Source organism: Battus philenor, unplaced genomic scaffold (genome assembly GCF_028537555.1).
Source record: "Battus philenor isolate CCGP_79_NKW_IND1 unplaced genomic scaffold, ilBatPhil1.0.hap1 SCAF_22, whole genome shotgun sequence".
In the NCBI taxonomy this organism is placed as follows: Eukaryota; Metazoa; Arthropoda; class Insecta; order Lepidoptera; family Papilionidae; genus Battus; species Battus philenor.
The window spans coordinates 5,150,348-5,170,217 of NW_027181685.1; positions in this window are offsets into that span (position 1 = coordinate 5,150,348).

The following is a 19,870-nucleotide window of genomic DNA, read 5'->3' on the forward strand; positions in this document are numbered from 1 at the left end:
TGTCGACGTATTGCTGCAGACCCATACACGGTACGTGACGGTGTTAGTCGGTGACAGAGCGGTCATTTCAAAACAAAATATTTTTTTCTTGACTAAAAAAATTTTAAGACAGTTTTTTTATTCCTTTAAAACTATACAGATTTAATCCTGAAGTATTTTTTACTCAAATTTCGCCACAAAATCTGTAAATTTGTAACACGAGTTAATTAACGACGCTCTCCGCAAATCGAGTCTTTAATTTCTATGCTTTCGGGTTTAGTCATAATTAGAGGATGGTTTAACTTAATTAAGTACTTAATTTTATTAAAAAGATAATATTAAAGTAAAGAGGTAGTTCTTTAACAATATTTAGAATAAAAAATGAGATATTATTTGCATACATTTTTCAAACGATACACACAACAAAAACAACATAAAAAATACAAGTAAAAATTAAAATAAATGACTGAAAGTAGATTTAGTATGTCCAATTATAAAATATAAACTAAATAAAGTAAAAACAAGCTCTGAATAAAAAATGTATTTAACCATTATAGCTATTCGATGCCCCAAACCGCCCTGGCTGAAATTGTCTAAGTGTAGCGAGGCGAGGTACAATGGCTACCGATGCCACGTTACACACGATATTAAGATAAGAAGGATTAAAAGTAAATCTAATTTATCTCATTATTGCCTTTCGCCCCTGCATGGACTAATAAATGTGTAATAACCATTTAACCCTTTCCACTCCAATATCGCGTGTCACTCGGCACTGATTTTGTTCCACAAGCTCCACTGTCGAATGATACTTCTTTTTGCGGAAAATTTTAAAACAGGAAAGATTTTTGTTACTAAAATGTTTGAATCACGAATGAATGAAAGATATTCTAGAATCGCAAGATACTATAATTCAATTAAATTTTATCGATGCTACATAACAGCCTTGGAGTGGAAAGGGTTAATAACTAATATGTATTCTTTGGGATTTTGTTTTTAATTTTTATTTTATTATTATTATTATTTTTATTTATTGCTTTGGGTAAAAATTATTATAAAACAAATTATTATTATATTTTAATGATACAACAAAACTAGTAATGCAAATCGTTTTACTTAAATTTTACTTTACCTGTTAAGTAATCTGTTAAAAAGTTATGGATGGAACCATATTTGTTGATCAAACTTATATTTGTTTAAATAAACATTTCAGTCGTTGTCTTCGTCTTGGATCAACTAATCTCCAGAGAAAATATAGGTTAAGTATTACGCAAGTTTTTTTTCTCTATTATAATTTAGTCGTTTTTAGGAGTAAAAATTGTTTCATTATTATTTTATAAAAAGTATTCATAGTTATAATGATATAAATGTACAACATTAACCAAGCCCATCCAACATTATTAAAAAGGCGTCTGAGCAAAATATTAACATTGTTTGCTTCAAACATTAAAAAAAGAATGCACGGTATGATATGTCCAGAGCGAGGTCAAAAGTTCGAGTATGCTTGTTAGCATTCGAGTTGATGTCACAGGGAGGAAAGGTTACCATACCATACAGAGATTCTTTATCATCGTATATAGTAACATAACATACCAAAGCTAAAAAGTATTTTTTATGGCCCCCGCTACTGGAGGCCTCCCGTACCCCTAATTAGTTGGGATCAGGGTCTTTGTTTACAAAAAAGTTTTTCAGATTTTTCATCTTTATTCTTCACTCACTGTCATACTTCTCAATTTATTTTATTCTTACCTTATTTCCATCATTCTAAAAAGTATTAAAAAGCTGTAGAAAATAAATTTTTATAGAGCAGTGGTAGCCCAGCGATAAGGAATGAGATTTTCGATGAACGAGATACAATGTTAAATACAATTCACACTTTTACCATTAATTATAAAGGTTTGCTATTGCTAATGAAGTTGCAAAGTATGGGCAGTACCGTCCTCTGCTTACCATTATAACACACTGCGATCGCCAACCCGGCTACGAAGCATAGCGGTTATGGTATAGAGATACGGGAGACCCTAGATAATTTTGTGTGAGGTCTAAGCCTTCGGGCGTCTATGGGCTGTAAAAAATATTCATTTTTCAAATTTTACATTTATAACTAAATCGCTTTAATTACAAAAAAGGGGTTTTGAAACTAAATTTATTAATATGGAATACTGTACTTTACTTTGTCAGAAACTATGTTAATATGGCATACAGGTTGTTGAATAATAACAACTCCAAATGATAAACTTCAGGATACGTTAGCAAATAGACGGAAAATTGAAATAGTTATCACTAAACATTATTTAAAATTTATTTGAAATGTGTCGTTTGAAGAAAATTAGCCAATCGCTTATCACATTTTTACTTTACCTATTATAACTTATAATTATTATTCAAAATGACCGTAAACAAATTTCACAGAACGTAAAAAAATGAGTTATTGTCAAATGAGTAAAGTTGTAAAGTAGGTAATTGGGAAAAATAAACTATAATTTTTAAAGTAGTATTTTGATTTTAATACATTAATACAGCCATACAAAAACTTATGACAAGTACATCAATCAACTAGTTAGCAGAAATATGTTTATATTTGTAAAACAATAGTGAAACGATTTGATTGGCCAAATTTATTAAGGTTTCGACAACTTGTAGTTCAAGGAAAAAGTCTTAATCAAAACTTTCTGCTGATCGCCTGTTAATTAACGATCAATTGCAAATCAGCGTATCAGACCTTTCATTAACCCAAATCATATAAACCAAAGACTAACCAGGAATTATTTGTAAATAAAACGAAATAACACAAATTGACAGTTTTGAATGTACAATATCAAACAAAAATGCAGCTACTGTAGTCATAAACGCTTATCAGTGAAAAAAAAACATCGTTTTAGATTTTAAATAGAGCTTATTGATTTATATAGAACAAGGGACAGATAAATTAAATATCCATATAAGATCAGACTACAATTGTAACATATTCATCGTATCTCCAATTATAGATGGACACGACATGACCAAATAAAATCATAAATATATATAATAATAACATAATATTCTTTATATAAACATTATTATTTCATATATTTTAAGAGTTATTATTTTTATAATAATAATCTATTTTTATAAAATAGTAAGTGAACATATGTCAGCTTGAAGTCAAGTTGAAGTGACAATGCGAAGTCTATACAGCGGAGAACAGATGTTCCTTAAGGTTCTGGAATGGAAACCACGAACCGGTAAGTGTAGCGTAGGATGATGATGATGATGATGAGCAGTTGATGACTGGAGTAAACACTAGGTAAAATACGGACAGTATTTTTCGTAACACAATAATGTAAAGAAGTAATATAGTTCACTGAGCTATACTTTCACCAACTTTTTTTACATCCACAACTAATCACCGTATAAAAAGTATACAAGCAAGTATTATTGTATTCAAATACTTCATTGGCAATTACTCGAATCGTACCTTTTTCACGGATTAAAACTCAATTGTAATCCGAATATGAAACTCTGATTATACTCATTAATGATAAATAATTCCGACACTGAATTCCCACGACACTCCTACGAATTTTTTTGTTTCAGGAATTAACATTTCCCAACCTTTACGTGGCTTGTTGTTTTGATGGACGTTAAAATATTGTTTGCGTTAAAAAATGTATTCTCTGTATTTTCGTCTCACATACTACCTTAGATGATTTCAGATCCCTAGTCTTAACTTTTTGACAGAAAGTGGGTACGAAGCTTCATAAAAAGAAATGATTATGATTTTTTTTTAAATATCTACTTTTTTCATTCATTATTTAGCACTTTTTTTAGATCACCGTATTGATCATTATTATCATACAGCCGCCAACTATAGGGTATATGCCTCTCCAAAGTTCACAACGAGAACCGGTCTTACAATGCCGCATCTAGCGATTTCGCGCGATCTTAACTATATCGTCGTTTCACCGAGTCGGCACTTGAGAACTTTTCGGTTTCAAGGGCCATCGATTGCTCGAGCGATATGCTCCGCCCACTGCCACTTCAGACGAATAATTCTTCGAGCAACATCGGTGACCTTGGTTCATCTACGGATCTTCTCATTTATATTTTGATTTTGCAAGAAAACAGGGAGCATAGCTATCTCAATTCAATTTCATCGTAGGTCTGTTTAACCGCAATGGATGTGCTTACAGTTTTTCATTTTCTTACATAAATTAAACAGTATTTTAAGGTCGAATATTCAATAAATTACATAATAACATAATCGAACTTAAAATTAAATACCATAAAATGTATATATATGTACTGAATACCTCAAATACGATCCTTGGATATTTTTAAAAATTTTGCAGAAAAGGTGGAATTTCAACTTTAATTATTCTTTAATATCCGAAAGCTATTATAAATTAAGTTCTCAATAAGGAGAGAAATTCCAGTATTTAGTTCACATTGTATTAAGGAAACACAGTTTTAGAAATCAATGTTAATAATAAAATCTAAATTTAATAAAATAAATTAATAAAAGAGTTTATGAAACACGAGGAAACATAAACGTAGCACATTTTTTATTATATGATGCAGGATGTAAAAAATAACTATTAAATACGGATTGCGAATATATAAAAGGGATATATCCATTTTTACATCAAAACTGAATACCATACTCTTCTCAAATTATTATAATACGAAAATATGAACGTATAAAAAGAGAGACATGAAAAAAATCCGTGTCCTCTCGTTGCTAGAGTACCAACTGTCCAGATTCAGAGGTATGGCGGTGGGTATACATGCAAAGAAAAGTTCTCCCACATAGTTTTCACATAATAAAGAGATTGATCAGTGAGCTATAATTCATAATCAAAATCGTACCATATTATTTTAATCTATTTTGTGGCGACAGCTTACATTGGAAATTTATTGTTATTGAAGATATAATAACGACGTACTGCTTAGATCAAAGGAATGTACATACAACAACATAACATTTTAAACAGAACAATGGTGTTTTGTTTTAAGCAAAATTAATTAACACGGAATTTCGTAACAATCAACAACCCATATTTTATGCACGTGAAAAGGTTATTTATAATAGAGTGAAAAGATAAAGCGTAATTATTCGAGATAATTGTACTTATAAATCTTTTTAACAACTCATGTTGATTAATTAAAGCTAGTATTTACAGCTTAAGTGGTATTGAGGTGGTTGAACTTTGAAGGCATTTAAGTTAAATCTTTTGTCAGGACCTTAACAATAGGACCAGTTGGAAGCGACCTGAATCCAGCGTTCTCCGACTTTAATTAAGGTGTCTGTCCATCTTGTCGGTGGACGTTATACGCTGTACTTGTCCGTAGTCTCTACTTCAGAATTATAATGTCTTAGTGGCTATCTTTTCTGCGCACTATGTACTGCAGTGGTATTTCAACTTGCCCATACCCAGAGCTATCTCTGCTAATTTCATTCGTCTACAAATTGTCTCATACCTGTTGCGATTTCGTAGAGAAATCTCGAGGATATCCGACTTGCGGTCGGAGGTCACTGGTTTGATACCCGAGATACAATCGTATATATGATTCACACATTTTGCATTAATTATATAGAATTTCAACTGCTCTCAAACAAGCCTCCAGAGGATGGACAGTAGCGCCTTCTACGTGTTATAATACCATATTGCGATTGCAAACTGCCTATTATGCGTACCGATGATAGTATATTCCCCCACAGATATTTTTGGGAGGAGACTATGCCTTACAGTGGGCGTCTATGGGCTGAAACAGCAAAACATCTTAAATCGCTTAAGAGGATATTTCACGGAACGATCTAAATTCAGAGAGTGTTAAAGCCTTGCAGCATTTTAACCCAGGGTTGTGAGAGTGGGTCGCATTATATAGACACAGTGCTCAGAAGTTTAATATGTAGGACATATTAAATACCATTAAATAAACGTTCTGAATGACAGCGTAATTTATAGTTAAAAAAAAATCTATTTTTACTAAAGCTTAAAATTTTGTGATCTGTACTTCTTTAGAGTCGTCGTTTTGGCGTTCTCTTCGCATTTGCAATACAAGTCGATACTGTCAAACACTTTATCAATCATGATTAAATATCCTTCGTTAATAATGTTTATTATCTTCGTATTTTATTAGGCTGCAGCTCATATTTCGACTAAAATTACACGATAAGCGTATTATAAAATAATTTACACAAAAGAGGCCTTGACTCTTAAATTGTTTTATTTAATACTAGCGTGGGGCGTTCATACGAGTAGAGGCTTAGTATTTTTCAAATGAATAATAAAACATTTTTGTTGAAAAAACCTTGTTGATTCACATGGTACCAACCGCCCGTCTTCCATTGGTTTGATAAATAAATATTTTTTACAGATCCCAGACGCCCACTGCAAAGATATCTATGGGAGGATATATGATAATCGCCAAGCTTGGCAGACGGGTTGGCGATCACAGTGTGGTATTATGGTACGCAGAGGACGTTGCTGCCCATCCTCTAGAAACTATGAGCAGTAGAAATCGTCTGTAATTAATGGATAAAATGTGAATTATTTATGATTGTATCCGGGAAATCGGGAATCGAATTCGCGAGCTATAATCGCAAGGCTGTTTGCAAAAAAATTAGAGAAATAAAAAAAATATAAAGTATTTTTTATTTTATTCTTTATTTTAATCTCTACACTTTAATTGTCAAATATTATGGAATCCATTAAACTCTGTTCACCTAGAATTAATGCAGCACTAAAATGTAAGTCTGTTAAAGTATCTAATGTATCGCACAAATCTACTACGCAATTTTCCATTGGCGAGGTTAACTTCCATTTATAAAAGTTGGCACAGTCTGCTTGAACTTAAATTTTTTTATGACCACTTCATTCATATAAAACTCCTGTCTTTGTATCGACCTCTGTTTATTTGCTTTAGCTCTAGTCTTTATTAATGTTTATATGTTTTTTCTTTTACTGTTACATAGCTAATAAATTCAAAAATTTTATGAATATGCTTTATTAATGTGAAGCACTCACTTGTATTACGATTCACTGTAAGGATTTTCGTAAATAGTTTGTGGTAACATTGTAGGAGTTCTTCAACTTGTAAATAAATGGATAGAAATATATCATCGTGATAAGTACATCATTTTCTCAAAACAAAATTTTGTTATTACATTATATACAGTATTGTATAAATTTTTAAGATAGAGGTGCAAACGATAGCAATATTTTTTTATTAAAAAAACCTTAACTAGGATACTTACGACGAGAATTACGTTCCACTTTTCTTTTGATTTTTTTTTTCAAATTTGGCTTCAACTTTGAGGGAAATGGAACCTCAATTCGTAATAGATGATAAATAAGCAAGAAACTACGAAATATCCTCTCGTTCAATATAATCATAGTAGAATAAGACGAAGGTCTACAAAACGTGATTCCCCACTCTTCGCCTCATTGGTGTCATTAGTCTATTATATTATATTAGTATAATATATTAATATAATATAATATAATATAATATAATATAATATAATATAATATAATATAATATAATATAATATAATATAATATAATATAATATAATATAATATAATATAATATAATATAATATAATATAATATAATATAATATAATATAATATAATATAATATAATATAATATAATATAATATAATATATTATATTATATTAGTCTATTATATTACTCTCTCTTGGAGCCATGGAGAGAAAACTATTGTCGAAATTTCTACGATATCGAATCAGGAATGAGAAGACCTGTAGGCGGACGAATGTTACTGACCTAGCCCCAACGATTAACTAATTGAATTGGCAGTTGGCAGGCTACATAGCGCGCAGACTTCATGGTCGCTGAAGTCTTAAGGTTCTGTATTGGAGACCAGGGATCGACAAATGTAATAGTGTTAAAATCGTCGGTATAGGCTGAATATATTTCGCTTTCTACCGATACTTTTAGACATCCAAAGTAAGGCTATGGCTGAAATGACGACGATGATGATATGTACAAAAATATTTATTTACCAAATAACAAGTTGAGGTGTCTCCTTATGATTTAATATTCGCTATAGATAGCAACAAGAATAATTACCATGATTCTAAAAGAATTATAAAATTATTACATTAGCCAAGTTTTTACGATTTTAATGACATTAAAAAAGTTTAAATTTCGAACAACCGCGTAACGTCAAATTAATTTTTAATTTTTGTACATGAAATTTTTACTTTGTAGCATGAATATCATTACTTAAATTATACGTTTATTTTTTTTTTTTACTATTCTTTATCCATTAATATTCCAGTCCTCCGTTCATATTTAAGATAAAAACATACGCAAATTACTTACTTTATTGCGTCTAGGTTGGTAAGTGAATACATATCGATACTGTGATAACACGAGTTTTACAATTCACTAAAAGTTCAAGAACTGATCTCGGCAACTAATATCGTTCTTGTTCCCGTAATATATTAGACTTTCCATGATAACGCTAAAGTAGATGGGCAAACATGTAACCGGCTAACTTATTGAACGATGAATTCAATACCGCCGTAATTTTCAAGCTACGGGAAACCCATTTTAGATTGCTAAAATTTCTATAGAAGTTATAAAAAAGACATTACAGTGGAAGAAAATTTTACTCCGATGGTTTTTTTTATTATTTAATCCTATATTCTTAAACTGTATGTAAAGTATTTTCAATTTGGGGCATGAATAGGTCTTTACTCAAAAAAACTACATTATAGCTTTTTATTTCATTTAATTGTCATTAAAACAGAAATTTTATACAAGATTTGCCTTAAATTAATATCAAATACGGAGAAAAGTATTTTAATAAACTTTTCGGAGTAAGCCACTACTAGCCCTTTCATTCGTAATCGGCCTGGCGTTCATTTATGGTACTAGATGTACTATATATAATTAATAGGCGAATTACACAAATGAAATAAAAAATAATTAATTTTGTGGATTGGGGATATATCACCTTCTTCGATCTATTTCCTGCCATGAACCGACGAAGCTTAATAACGATGACTTGTTTATTCACGGTGAACCGCAAAGGCTTCGCTTTCTCCTCGCATTGTTTGTTCTTATGACGGGTAGCGGGCCCCGAAAATCATATAACAGGAATTTCTTTTTTTTTATTAGGTGTTACGCACGGAGCGGGAAAAGGCCGCTACCGGTAAAGAAAAGTTTGTGAGAGTGTACCCTGCCATTAGGCGACAAAATTAGAACACCGTGTAAGTTTGGTATAAGTCCATTATATCCCGTCTTTGTTCCCGCAGGGCTTTTATGCGAAGTGATTTCTCTAACCTAAAACAACACAATGACGACAACAAATGTGAAACTGAATGGAAAGAGGATTTATGAATAAATTATTGAAACAAACTGGAAACTAAATATCATCTAAAACAAAAAGTGGATTATTATTCGTACCCATATTTCAAATTATCAATATTGTAAGGTTAGATTAGAATTTACCTTCTAAATCCCCTGATCCACAGCCTTTATGAAACCAATTACACTGTGACAATAAATTTATGTAAATTACGGATAAATACGGAGAAAACAGTACATAAAATTAACGCTGAAGTTTGACTAAAATGTTAAATGAAACATGATCGTTCTGAAGCCATCGCAAACCCAAAATTGAGGTCAACTTCTTCTACAATTAAAGTTTAATTATTCAATTACACATTTATTATTAAAATATGTTAATAATCAATGAGTGGAAAATTTTCCCATCAGCATAAACAAACATTGTTATGGGGCTTTATTGGAAAAACGGGCTTCCTATTTTCATTGCGATGCGGAAGCCTTTCGGGCTGTTAAATTCATTTAAAAATTATATTATCGCGTGCTCACTCGGCTGAAGAGAATTTCAAAGCATCATTGGTTTTTAATGACATTACTTCTTTCGAGTTATATTTATAATATTTTTTTATAAAAGAATATTATTATTCTAATTTGTGATGTACAAAATTAATAATTAACGTTTTGAGCTATGTGTTGGTGTCGTGGACGTCGATATAATCGCATATTATTAGTTTAATGAAAAATCATTTAAATTCTTCCTTAATGATGTTTCGACAACATTTGTCATAACCCGCTAACTTTTCATTGGACCTTGAAGTTAGATAATTGGGAAAGTTTTAAAATTAACCGTAATTGGTATTAAACTTTCCTGGTTTTTCATTTCGTAGTATCCTGTTACTAAGAATATCGTTTAATAAAAGTTTATTTTAATCAATATTAACATTTCAATAGGACTAACAAAAACATATGAATTATTTTTTTCTTTAATTACAAATCGCTGGTGGTACTACTTTAATAAAAAAACCGATATTTTTTACGTGGTAAAGGATTCACTTTATAAAATGTTTGAAAATAAAATTATGTGTACTACAACTTGTAAAAATTTTCTCCTTGTATATTGCCACTGGAGTCTTAAAGTTATCGGTCGCTACCGATCGCTATCGATATAGGTAGATAGGCTACCTATAATCTGAGCCTGGAAATTGGCTTTCCTAATAGATAATAAACGTCCTACGACTGAAACGATGAACTGAACTGAAGATGATGATGGTGATGACACTTCATTTATGCATTGATTTCGTCGTTTTATCCCCATTTAGACGCTCTCTGCAAGGAGGAGGCCTCCTCCGAAAATATCTATGGGGGGATATACCATAATTGTCACGCTTGGCAAGTGGGTTAGCGATCGCAGCTGCCCTTCTTGTGGAAACTTGTTCTTGAGCAGCGGCAATCACATATGTACAAAGTGTGAATTATAAAAGATATATAGGATGCTGGGAATCGAATCCGCTACCTACGATCGCAAGTCTCAGTTTTCTACCGCTGGCCTACTACTACATTTATTTACTTGACTTTATATAACTTATAGTAATTAGAAAAGTCCGATCTTATTAAAATTAATATCAAAATTGAGCTTATTTATAATGTCCCATAATTTAAATAAAAACTATTGGAGGCCCAATACTCTGCGAAGCACTAGCAAAACACTCAGTCTGACATTAGTGATCTTCAGCAAAATTCCGTGCACAAGTTTAAACGATTCTTTTAATAGAAAAACAACTTTTGATAACCACTATTCATCGGCAAATATACATCTGACATGATCATTTATTTTGCGTAGCAAATATAAACTATTATTTGCAAGTAATTTAAGTCGTCAGTCGTTTTAAACGAATAGTCGAGCATCAAAAAAAAAAAACGATTTACATTCTATTCCAAAATAGTCGGGACTAGAGTCGAAATAGCATTTTTTTAGACAAAAGAAATAACAATTATTGTTATTACTCTATCGTAGCCTTGGCAACTTGTGACGGATAATAAAGTTTCTAGACAAAAGTAATTGTTCATTTTAGTTTTAGATTTCTCACCTATTGTTTGTATTGATTTTAATTCTGTAAGCTCGGAGGCTTTTACAGCTTCGTCTGAATTGAGTTCACGAAGAGGAAGGGTCTGTGAACTCGCAAAAAAATTAAGTTATAAGTATTTAATAGTATATAAAATATAGAAATATAAACCATCATCTCGGACAGATTTCAATTATCTAAAGTTCTTAAATAGTCACAATATTTAGGCAAAAATTATTTTAGAGTATAACTTATGCATAATGCCAATTAAGGTTACCGTGGTAATAAGTGTTTTATTTAACGTTTAATATTTAAGTATTAATTAAAATCAAAATCAGGACTTTTACATATATACTTACACGTCAGATGCCGGTTAATTTTTTTTTCAAAATTACTGTCGTTATATTTAATGGAATCAGGCGTTATTTTGCGGAAGTCCATCCTAAGTAAGAAAAGGACCAATATTTAGCCACTTCCGCACATGCAGTGGTAGTCGTGCAACAAAGTGCACCGCCCGCTAGCCCGCTTATAAATGCGCAACTCAACACGTGTTTCACCTCTCCAAGGGGCATCTTCAGGAGTTATGTAACACCGATTAGTGCCAAACTCAGAGACAGAGTAGACTCTACTCTTTTTGTTGAGTGATTTAACAATGGTAGCTGTGTAATTCGCATTGTTTGCCGCATGCGCATTTTTCAATATGTATATCTATATGTATCTATTTCTTATTTGTTTCTTAATATCAGTAGGAAAGGAATACGATTAGTATAACGTACTTGATTCTCGCCCAATTGGAGTATTGTATCGTGTCTAAGTGACGTTCATTATCATCATATAATCCGTTTACTGCAAAGTATAGCCTTCCCCCAAAGACCGCTGCGGTCACAGGTCTAGCTCTGCCCGCATCTAGCGACGTCCCGCGAACTTAACTATATCTTCGGTCAGCCTAGAGGGGGGCCTACCCACCCGCGTCTTCCGGCTCGTCCGTCGCTTACTCGAGCGATGTGAGCCTACTGCATTCGAGGAATTATTCGAGCTAAATCGGTAAACGTGGTTATTGCACGAATCTGTGCATTTGCGATTCGATCACTTATTCCGATATACATTTCTTCATTATTCCTAATACACTGACTATAAATTGAGGTTATAAGTAAGTGTAAACAAAAATGAAATATTTAAAAAAAATATGTTTATTTGCACCTACGTTTATATTATTTTCTTCCTTCTCCGCAACCCAGAAATACAGAAGGTGTACTAGTACTGGACATTGTGTCCACAATTTTGGATTTCCTTGATTTTTTTTTATTTTGGTGGGCATAGGATTTCCTCAATATCTTCAACCTCACGTCTTCTCTTCTTTTCTCATATTTCGTATTCCCGCTGTTTCGTAGTCGCAAATATACATGAAAGAAGAGCTCATTACACTTCTTTGCTCCATACGGACCTCAAGTTTTTTCCAAAACCCTACCAAGTGACAATAAAGAAACGTATATTGCTAAATGAATGTACTTCATAGTTTGATTAAAGCAGTGATAATAAATATTTTAATATAACCTTTTATTCCAAGCGCAAAATTTCAATACCAATTAACAATTTGTTCATAAAACGTCTCTATGCCTTTCAGTAAAATTCTTCGCAACGACTTCTACTGTTCCTAATTTTCTGCCAGTCACTGCCAAAGAGTACTAAGCTTTTATATCAGTTCTTTCTGCCATCTTCTCTAATTGTTTTTGAATCTTTATCCTACAAAAATTAGCGCGTTTTTATTTGTTTAAATGACAATTACTGCGTCCTTTTTTTTTTCTTTTATTCCTGTATGTAACAGGGATTGCTTGAATATACTTTTTAGTGCTTAAGTTGGCTTAGTCCCTACTTAAACTATTTACTAAGGATAATGTTACTTTTCTAGATTACCATTGCTATATTTTTTTTAAATTTTAAACCAAAGTGATATTTTTTATTTCATTTTTTATTACTTTACAACTCTCTTTATTTTTTTAGTTTTTTTTTTTAAAAAGTTTTGCTGAAATTACGAAAACAATGCCCTAACAATATCCAGTTAGTTCGGACGTTAGCAATACGGCTTGTGAGACCACTTACTACTACTACTCCATATTCAAATATTCAGATTGTATTTGTGCGATGGTTGACTTCGTTAGGTGATCTTCGCTATATACGGCCTCGACTCATCCGACCATCGCTAGGTTACCAGGCTGTAACCTTTTGCAGCGGTACGACATTAAATTTAAAAAAAAGTAAATTGTCCATAGACAAGTGGAATATATACCAATATATTTTTTTTAGTCTCCTCATATGACACTGTGCACTCTCATATATAAAGTGCATAATTCACAACACATGTCAAAAGTGTGTTGGTCTTACTTTTCCGTTTTTTTTTTCATTCCGATAAGCCGTTATCAACTTCTAACATTGAAAGTTCATAAAATTTAAGTATCAGATAAAAATTTCCTGCGATTTAAAGATACATCCACCACCGCTTTAAACCCACTCAGTATAAGAACATATATCTCTAAACGACGATTCATGTAAAATGTTAATTTCTTCGCCGTCTTAGATCTTGACTTGCTCTCAAGAGGCCGAAGCAATCGACCCGTAATTACTAATTGAAAAGTTTCGTAGAGCCAAACTCTATGAATAGATCGAAGTAAAACAATCTGACTTTAGGATCCCTGAAACCCCGAAGACTTTAAGATTATTAAAATACTCTGAGCGGGTTATTAACAACATGTTCTTTATTTCCTTATAACTTTTATTAATTAATCTATTTAGAGTTAGACTTCGAGCCGTAACAAGAAATAAAGAAGTAATTAATGATCCATTTAAGTTTAAATGTACTACACAGCCAAGAAACGTAAGATTATACAAAAAATCATATTCTTCATCGTGATTGCTGATGTATGATGTCTTATTTTGAATAACGTGTAGATTTCCAATAGCACAGATTATAAACAGCTTGCCATCTTCTATGTATCTCATAAAGTCGTTTGTCGACAGTGAGGATGAACGTCCTGCGCTTGCATAAAATATTCTAAAATAATTCTGAATCTAAAAATTAATAATATTAATCACTTATAACAGATTTCTTACTTTGTCTTACATAGTTTTGTTTCTTATTGAATAAAGAAGATAATCATTACTTGAAAGAATACAGACATTACTGCAACATCCTAATTTAAACCGTAGCATGTTCACAGTTAGATATTAAACTATCCTATAGATTTATTAAAACATAGGTAAGGAAACGGACTGCATTTAGCGTCTTCCGACGATTTTAACAAGGTTATCTGTCCGCCCAGAAAAATCTGGGTTAGTCTATCTAAAAATAATTAAGAAGTCGAACCTACATTACGATGTAAATGTAAGTTTTGACTTAAAGTAAATAGACACTAATGATCAGCTGCTTAAACACAGGCCTAACAAAACAACGTTCAACTAATCGGTTAATAACGACTAAGCTCAGCTGAGGGTGCTCCTAATACGCTAACTCATTTAATATTAAAATCGATTCATACCTTTAGACCTTGTATTAGTAAGAGGCTATAGAATTTCACACTAATAGACCCGTGTACATTGAAAATCACTCTTACGTGACCGACACTTAAGCCTTTAAACGATAAACATGCCGAATTTATAGGTCACTAGTTTGAGGCTTTTGCAAATACATATATTAAAAGTAACTGTGACCCACCTACTTCGCGAACATCTCAGCTCCCTTTCAGATGAAATTTTGTAAAATAACTGACTAATAAATAATCTCTAATAGGCAAAAAATATATATATCTTCCAAAATGTAAGTCCTTGAATCTTTTGGGTTCAGAAATGTCGTGATAAGTCAGAACATCGATTACCTTTAAAATTACAGTATTGATGAAATATCCGTAGTACAAATACATTAAAGTTAAAAAAGAAATGTCTTCTACTGTTCTGACCAGTCTATTGGCATTGGTTTACACCCATCGATACGTCTGCCCACTAAAATAAATTCATATTCAAATGACCCCAACAATTCTTAAACACTGATCTATACTTTATCGATACTGTAACAAGCTATCTCAGTATCTAAGAAAAAGAAGAATCAGATTTATTTGGGATTTATTTAAAAAGCAAATAGATTACTTCGTATCTATTTATTTATTTATTTACTTTATTAAAGATAAACAGTAACAAAAGGCAGCAAGAAAGTACAAACATAGAAGCTTAGAAATATAAAATATTTTATAGTCAAACAATGAAAAAACAAATAAAAACATTACTAAACAGGGATCAAAGATTATGGTTTATATATTTTTATTATGTTTGTGTTTATGTTTATATATTTATATTATGGTTTAAATTGTATTGTATGTACTCAATAATTTCGAACGAAATTGTTTTTTAAAAGATACGAGAGAGCACGAAAATATATCAACATCACTAACATATGAATTGTGGAGGCCACACATTCTGTATAAGGGTGCACGTTTACTGATATTTGTCTTAGCCGTTGATAAAAAAAGAGAGATCTAGAACGTGTTCTTGCTAAAGGAATTCTAAAGTTTACCTTGGACAACAGTTCCGAACAGTATCACGTCAACTATGAGTAAATGAATACTATCTTTTCCGTTATCAGAGTTCAAACATTTGCTTGTGACAATAAAAGTGATGTTGCTAGCATGGTATAGTTTAGTTACAGATCTCTAATTGATTCACGTCAAATACAAGCGTTAGCAATAAACTTAAGATTGATTACGTAAATGTCTGATACGAACATTGCACGAACTGTATTCCGATGATAAATCACCGATCACTTCTGCCAACTAACTACTACAAACCTGATTACGATGTGAGAAAATAATTCATAAAATTCTCTAATTAAGTAAACTCTCCTATAATGAATAAATTTTGTATAGAGTAGTAATTAATTAAGTTTTCTGTGTTCATTAAACTTATTATTAATTCGGCTTTAACCTGAAATTCTCAGGTAATATCCGAAACGATGCTAACGATTGATTACGTAGGCCAATTTGAAAATTAACAATTTTATATATATTTTTATCTACATGTACAGTGCAAACAAATATGTAAAAAACACTAAATGTAAATCTTTATAATATCTACCTTCTTAACCATATGCATATCATTAAAGTAAGATGAATTTTAAAGGGTCAAAGGTTCATTTGTCAGTAAGAAGCTTAAAACCTTTTTACAAATCAACGTATGTAAAATGATCACTCGGAAATATTTTACATTAATATGATTTTGTGTAGGTATTCGACAGGTCAAAAACTTCTTGCAGAACAAAGTCCGCAGGGTCCAGAGAGTAATCTGTATGTAGGTAACGCTTTTTTTAGTATTATTTATATTTTATTACGTTATTTATCATTTCTCAAAGGATTGACTTCTGGACCTATACCTGATAGTATTGCATTTGATGTGATTATAGTTATACTGCTAGCCGATTGTAAAGCTTGTGCAGCTTTATCTAAATTGAGCTCGCGGAAACACTGGTCCGTAAACTACAATCTGATATTAATGAATGATGCTAAATAAGCTATACATTCACCCCCTATTAAACATTTTACATCTATACCAATAATTCTGTAATATATAATTTTTAATTACACATTTCCAGTTTACAATATTTACTACCTGATCATTATAAATATTGATTAAAAATAAATCGTAGTCTATATTTAAAATTAGCTGTCCTGACAGGCTGTACTGCCCGAAGGGTCACCGCAATCGAATCAACATTTCAGAATGAACATTTTAATAAATATTTATTAATTTTGTCTCTTCCACGTTCCACCCTCTGGAGTAACTTCGCAAGTTTGCTACCTGTTGACACCACATTGTTGTCATCAGCGTATCTGAGATGTGATACCTCCACTCCGGTCATTTAAGGATCTCCTCACCTACCTCACGTACATTTTAACAAGCGAGAGGACAAGATACACCCTTGGTTTACCCTTTCTGATTAAAAGTACTCCGAGAGAACATCACATATTCACTATGGACTTATATTCGCTACCTTCGTACAGGGTACTTTACGGGTTATATTAAATGCGTTGATACCCCCATTTCCCGGAGAATACACCATAAGTAATTCCATCGTACGCAATAGAACGCCTTCGGGTAGTTCATGAAACCTAGGAGCACTATCACATTGACCTCTCGGCTCTCTTCTATAACCTGCCTTTGTATTTGCTCCCGGGTGTCCCTGGACGAAACCAATCTGTTCATCCAGTATTTGACGTTGAAAGAATCCTCTGAGGTGCATTGTACATTACATACAATATTACCTTGAAATAATATAAATCATACCTTAATGCTATAGCCGTTTCTAATATAACATTAACATCTTTAATTACAATATAAGCACAACTTGCGTTGGTTTTATAACCGATGCATACATACATATCGTGTTTTGGATGATAAAATCACTATTACTCGCGAAGGGTGAACAAAAATCACCAATCACCGCTAGAAGTAATAATGTAATACTAGGTCTCCAATCTCTAAGAGTAAGATACCAATCAGACAAGAATTTTAGATAGTGATTTTACAAAACACTATTTTAGCTAATAGTCATGAAACTTTGCAAATAACTTGGCACTGCGCCAATGTGTTATAAAACCGTTTTAATATGAAGTTATCGGAAGCTTGCAACCGGGAGCTTTAATGCAACTATCTATACGGAGTGATTGATTATATTTATAAAAGCGTAAAGGGATAAATGTAAAGCTCATTTGTTGTCGATGAATGTTTAGTACACCCTATCAAAAAATAAATTGTTTGAAAATTAATAAATAAGTTCATGATAGTATCAACAATAAATAACAAATTACAACATACTAAAATTAATTATTGTTAAGGATCTGTCCCTGCAGACTTTGTAATTTCTGAAATTATCAGTTTATCGCATTCCAATATAAAATAATCAGATTAATGTAGTATGTTCCAAAGTGATCACTTTAAACAGGTTGATTGGAAATAGAAGTAATTTTTTTTAAGCCGTCAAATAATCTCTCAGTAAACACTGTTTTTCATTCATAATTAACTAATTTCACTATCGAATCGTATCTTAAATAATCAAATTAACTGGTTAGTTAATAATTAACTTGGCAATAAAAGTTACACAAGTATAATTAACGATTAGAAAACTTAGTTTCAGCAAAGTTCTAATTAAACCGTCGGGTACAGCGTTTTGTTTTCAGCTTCATTTATCGTCGGGTATTTGAGATTCACAAAGGCCCAACTTTAATTATGCAGACTTTATACTCTAACTTACATTGTTAATTTCCATGCAATAAAGACTACATTTAATACAAAAAAAAAGAATGCATTTGTCGTAATGGTACCAGCGCATTGAATAGTCCCCTACCTCTTATTTCTTGGGGCACCCAGGGCCTGATTAGCTTTATAAGGGAAAAATATTCACGGATGCTAGGCAGCAGCATCTATCAAACACATTGAAAATAATCAATCTGCGCTCACCAAACTACAGGCCAGCCGTGGTAAGATAATTCATTCATTCTAAGTATTATTACTCATATAGAGGGTGTGAGGGTGGTTTGATAACCGAACGATGATAATGAAAATGATGTAAAAAATAAGGTATTATTTCGAAATCATTCTAAAACAATAGCTACCTATGTACACGTATGGAAACAATAATAGTAAACAACACTTTCCAATCATTTAATCATCTTATGAGGATGATAAAAAAATAATTTTAAGGTCGTAATCTCAACAAACTTCAATTTATTATAACTTATAAAGTAAACTGCAATTCATTTCTGTATCACCGTCATAGACGCTTTGAAAGTTATCTTTAGAATATCATCATCTCTGATAGTCAAAGAAATACTTATTAATTGATAAATCACTATGGATTTAATTAATAACATTAGCGTATTATTAAATAATGCAGCAATATGTATACTTTAAACTCATTGTATATACTTAAACGTAACGTCATAATTACTTGAATATAAAAGACGTTATAATAATGTATCCAAAGGATTTAAATATCTATTTCTTTAGTGTTACCTAAAATTGTTTCAATGCGTTTTATTTTGATATCTCGTGTTTGCAAAAAAATATTTTTAATATTGACGAAACCGTTTTTTATCTTCAAAAGTGCTCTCACTTATATTATGTCAAAAAGTGAACCCAGCCGCCATCTTGACGTTAATACTGTTCTCACTATGAAGTAATATAAGTGTATAGAATGAAATACTCGATATGCCAAGAAATATACTTATTGACATAACCGATTAACCGAAATATGGAAAGATGTAGTTTGGTGTGTTCATAGAAAAGGGTTATGGAGGGAAATGGATTTCACTATTAATTCGTATTGACGAAATGAATAACAGAGCTAAGCACAATACCACAATTAACATATATCGGTCATAAAAGATGTTTAAAATGAGACTCCGATTTCTTCTCAAAGTTACTCAATTAATATACAGTTTGAAAATTCCTCTTAGAATTAATTGATATAGTTTATAAAATTTG